This window comes from Mandrillus leucophaeus, unplaced genomic scaffold (genome assembly GCF_000951045.1).
Source record: "Mandrillus leucophaeus isolate KB7577 unplaced genomic scaffold, Mleu.le_1.0 Scaffold173, whole genome shotgun sequence".
Taxonomy (NCBI): Eukaryota; Metazoa; Chordata; class Mammalia; order Primates; family Cercopithecidae; genus Mandrillus; species Mandrillus leucophaeus.
This window is the reverse complement of record NW_012101732.1, coordinates 1,336,370-1,341,865: the sequence shown is the minus strand read 5'-3', so window position 1 is coordinate 1,341,865 and position 5,496 is coordinate 1,336,370.

Below are 5,496 nucleotides of genomic sequence, written 5' to 3'. Positions count from 1 at the left end.
TGGGTGAGGCCCACCCACATTTGGAAGGCCAATCTGCTCACTCAGTCTCCTGATTCAAATATTTATATTATCCAGAAACCCCCCTTGCAGGCCCACCCAGAAATAATATTTGACCAAATATCTGGGCATCTCATGGCTTAGTCAAATTTACACATAAAATTAATCATCACAGGTATCAAGCTACCCCAGTAAATGGTGGTTAAAACAGCACTTATTCTTTACTGCTCATATGACTGCAAGTTGGCTGGGGTGCAGCTGATACAAGCTTGGCTTGGTTGGGCTCTCTTATGTGTCTGTGTCTTTGCTGGAGATTGGCTGACCTAGGTTGGACTTGGTTTGGGCAGTTCTGTTCCACATGTATCTCATCCTCTATCTTGGACTGGTGGTCTGTCCTCTGCTAGCCATGAAGATGACAGAGCAAACTGAAACATGGAAGGCTTCTTAAGGTCCAGACTCCATTGGTGCAGAATGTAGCAAAGCTTTCCTCTAGTCTACTAGATGATCTGACTTAAGGAAAATATTTATTGACTGAGATGTTTGGTTTGCTGACTGTGGAGGTGAATTAAAGTATTTACACACATCATTATAGCATGAGAATATTTATGAGGTGTGCAGCACTCTAAGTGATCAGTGCTCCCCAGGGCAACGTGGAAAGACTCATGACTCTCCCTACTGGGCACCATGAACAAATCCCACAGACTCTTTCAGTCTTATTTTTCTCAATGTGGGAAGTTAGGAGGTTTGGCCAAATGTTATGCAAGATTCTTCCTGACTCGTCTATTTATTGAATCTAGGTCTAAAAAAATTACAGCACAATTTTTGTATTGGGCTTCATTTCATTTGTGCACAGTGTCATTTACCTTCCTCTGTTCTTGGCAGGGGGATTGGAGATAATGCTGCAGAAGAGCCAAGTACACTCACGAGGATAGAATTTGGCAGGAGCAGCTGTGACAGTGAGCTGGTGGATCCCTGGCCAGGAGGGAGCACAACGAGGAGAGATTCAGGACTGTCAGAAATGCATGATGCTGTAGAAAGGGATTGGATTATGCCTTCTCACTGGCCCCAGGGCTCTTGGAAGTTGTTCTAGAGAAGCACAGAAAGAAGGGAGCAGGTGCTGGGAGCCACATCTCCAGTTGAAAAGCATACAGAACAATTATTTACTGAGAACTTATGAATGCCAAGAGCTGATCATGTGTGGTTGGAGTGGCAAGAGGTTTTGTGAAGAATATGATCTAAATTAGACCTGTACCATCCTTTAAAAGTACCATATTTAAAGTACCATCCTTTAAGAGACCTTATGGTAATAACCAAAGAGTGAGTAAAAATGTAGCACTGGGAATCAATGCTTAGGATAGGATATGTTGTAGAACACTCCAAACTCTGGGTTACAAATTAGAATACTAAAATCCCTATTATACAGATAGTTTGTATGGCTATTTAATGATATCTTGACATTCCTCTGCTCAGCATCAGTGTACTGCTCTATTCATACCTGCATGAAAATAAGTTCACTTTACTTGCACTGAATAGGTTTCCATAATTAGAAGGAATTTTTACTCCTCCCTGCAACAGGGGACAATCCATGACTGAAGTAGAAGTAACTTAACTAATGGCTGAATTTGGGGAAAGAAACAGAGCATGTCCGACTCTGTCTCTTCTCTCCCCTCTTTCAAAACTGTCTGTCCATAGAGAGGGTGGATTTTTCCATTCACCCATTGATATAGTTGGTATATTTGTCCCTACCCAATTCTCATGTTGAATTATAATCCCCAGTGTTGGGGGTGGGACCTGGTGGGAGTTGATTAGATCGTGGTGGTTAATTTCTCATGAGTATTTTAGCAGCACCCCTTTGATGCTGTTCTTGTAATAGTAAGTTCTCATGAAATTTAGTCATTTAAAAGCACGTGGCACTTCTCTCTCTCTTGCTTCTGCTCTGGCTGTGTGATGTGCCTGCTCCTACTTCACCTTCTGCCATGAGTAAAAGCTTCCTGAGGCCTTCCCAGAAGCAGATGCAAGTGCTACGCTTCCTATATAGCCTGCGGAACCATGAGCCAATTAATCCTCTTTTCCTATAAATTACCTAGTTTTATATGTTTCTTTATAGCAATGAAAAAATGGCCTAAAACACCCATGGGGTAAGTTCACGTGGAAATATGATAGAGACTAGGGTAGTATTGCAGTCAGGATGGGCTAGGGCATGCTGCCATACTAATAACCTCAGTGCTTCGGTCTCTTATGAGTACCAAGATACCTGTCCTTCATGAATCAGCTGTTGTCTTTGTCTCACAGGGTCTTCATTCCTGGTCCAGGCTTATAAAGAGTCTATTTCTGGAACATTGCTGGATACTGTGGAATCAATTACATTGCCCCAAAATTCATATGTTAAAATCTGAACTCACAATGGGATGCTATTTGGAGATGTGGCCTTCGGAATAATCATGTTTAGATACAGTTATGAGGGTGGGACCCTCAGGATTAGTACCCTTATAAGAAGAGACTCCAGGGATCTCTCCTTCTCTGTCTCTGTCTCTCTAACTCTCTTTCTGGCCTTGTGAGGACATGATCGTAAGCAGCCAGGAAAGAGAGCCCTCACCAGAACCTGACCATGCTGATACCCAGATCTCAGACTTCCAGGTTCCAGAACTGCAAGAAAGTATATTTCTGTTGTTTGAACCACCCAGTCTATGGCATTTTATTATGGTGGCTCTAGCTAAGACACTGGTCTTATAGCAGAGGGATTAAAAGACAAGACAAACACCCTCTGACTTCAAGAGCTTCTACTCAGAAGTTTTAGTCATCACTTTTGCTTGCATTTTTATTGTTCTCAGAAGTTATATGACCAAGCCTGAGGTCAAAGAGGTGGGAAATTATAATCTTCTCTCAGGCCCAGAATCATTTTTGACAGTGCATGCAGTGTGCTGGACTTGGAAAATGAGGTCTTACAGTGGCTCAGCCAAGCCAATGGTGGGTGATTGGCTCTGTCTAATTAGCAAGCCCCATGAGGCCACACATCTAAGCCACACCTTCTGATACAGGTTGATCAATAATTAAGCTGTTATTTTGGGCTTCATTTCTCTGGCTTCCATTTCTTAAAATGTTCTGAACTCAGGAAAGGAAGAAAGGAGTGCTATATGCTCATCTCCTCAAAGCCAGATATCTATTTTGGTGAAAAAACTGAACAGAGAAATAGGATAAGGAGGGAGTATTTCTCACTTGCATTTCAACCAAGTGCTCAGCAGAATATATGAAGCTTTTAAAATTTTCTCTTAGAAAATCCCTGTAAAGCAGGTGTACTATTTTCAATTTAAAAGACGGGAAATTGAGGCTCTGTGGTTTTATGCAAGTTGCTGAAGATATAAAGAAATGCAAGTCTGCCTGTAGCTATCCTTACCTATCTGTAGCTGGTTTGTTAACCCCAGGTAAGGACAAAGGTGTCTTGAAATGAAAATAGCCCCCTGTTCTCCTGGAGGACTTGATGTCAGACCTTAGGTGTACCTCAAGGAGAAGAGAATCCTATAAATGATGCTGCTCTATCACTCCAATCTCCACCCATCCATTTATTTATAAATCGACCTACTTATTTACCCAACCAATATTTTTTGAACACCAACTATGTGCCAGGTATGATATTAAGTTCTTGGAATACAGCTGTAACTAAGATATATAGATTCCTGCTTTCATGGCCTTAAAGATTGTGATGGTTAATACTGAGTATCAACTTGATTGGATTGAAGGATGCAAAGTATTGTTCCCGGATGTGTCTGTGAGGGTGTTGCCAAAGAAGATTGACATTTGAGTTGGTGGACTGGGAGAGGCAGACCCACCCTCAGTCTTGGTGGGTGCCATCTAACCAGTTGCCAAAACAGCTACAATAAAAGCAGGCAAGGGAATGTGGAAGGACTAGGCTGGCTAAGTCTTCTGGCATTCATCTTTCTCCCATACTATATGTTTTCTGCCCTCAAACATCAGACTCCAAGTTCTTCAGCTTTTGGACTCTTGGACTTACTTACCAGGGGCTCTCGAGCCTTTGGCCACAGACCAAAACTACACTTTCAGTTTCCTTACTTTTGAGGTTTTGGGAGTCAGACTGATCCACCATTGGCTTCCTTGCTCCTTGCTCCTCAATTTGCAAATGTCCTATTGTGGGACTTTACCTTGTGATTGTGTGGGTCAGTTCTCCTTAATAAACTGCCTTCCATATGTACATATATCCTATTAGTCCTGTCCCTCTAGAGGACTTTGACTAATACAAAGACATTCAAGGAAGACAGGTATTGACCAAATAACCGCAAATATAATGAATGCTACAAAGAGCAGTGCAGGTGTGCAATGATGCAATGATGCAATGATGCAGCACTGCAATGATGAAGATCTAGCATTTGGTAGATCAGGGACAGATTCTCAGAGGAAGTGGTATTGACACTGAGATCTGCTAGTGAGTCTCAGTTGACTGACCTGACTTCCCCTTAGACTTCCCCTTTAATCATCTCATTCCTCAGAGAGGTTGCATTTGAGGAACTGAGTGTTGGAATGTTCTAGCGGGTCTGAAGTCTCTCTCTGGCCTTCATCAGCTACTCTCCATAAAGGAATAGGAGAGCTGCCAAAAGACTGATTCTCAGATTGTGTGGCAGTGGTTTCCATCCTAATATGGTCAGACTGCATCTCATTAGGCAGAGACACTGGGGCCAGTGTAGTGTGAGAGATGAGAACAAGTGGTCAAGTTAAAACAGGAATCGAAATTATTCCAGGAATTCAAGTTTCTCTTAAGAGATTCTTAACACTCCTTTCCCTTTTGTCCGCCTCCCGTGAGCCTGGCTTTCCCCTCCTTTAGGTCTCAGGTCATCTACCCCTTCCTGCCAGCAGTCTGCCCTCTTCTCTAAGGTGGTGCTGGGGACTCCTCCAAGGCCCCACATGGCATCCTGTGCTTCCTGCTCTGGCAGTGCTTGTCAACACCAGCCACACACTCACCTGGCAGCTTTTAAGAAATGATAATTTTTAGTTTCCACCACTAGAGATTCCCATTCCAGTAGTCTGGAATAGCCCTTGGGCATCACCAATTTTAAAAAGCTGGCGGTGGCTCAAGCCTGTAATCCTAGCACTTTGGGAGGCTGAAGTGAGAGGATCACAAGGTCAAGAGATCAAGACCATTCTGGCCAACATGGTGAAACCTTGTCTCTACTAAAAATACAAAAATTAGCCAGGTATGGTGGCATGCGCCTGTAGTCCCAGCTACTCAGGAGGCTGAGGCACGAGAATCACTAGAACCCAGAATGGGAAGGTTGCAGTGAGTCAAGATGGCGCCACTGCACTCCAGCCTGGGGAAAGAGCAAGAATCTGTCTAAAAGAAAAAAAAAAAAAAAATGCCCAGGTGAATTTCAAGTGCGTCCAATGGTGAGCACATTGCTCCACTACACCCCTTCTCACCTCGCATTGCAAGTTTCTCCTTACTTATCTCCATCTTCCCTTAAACTGTAAATTCTCAGAGTGTAGGATTCA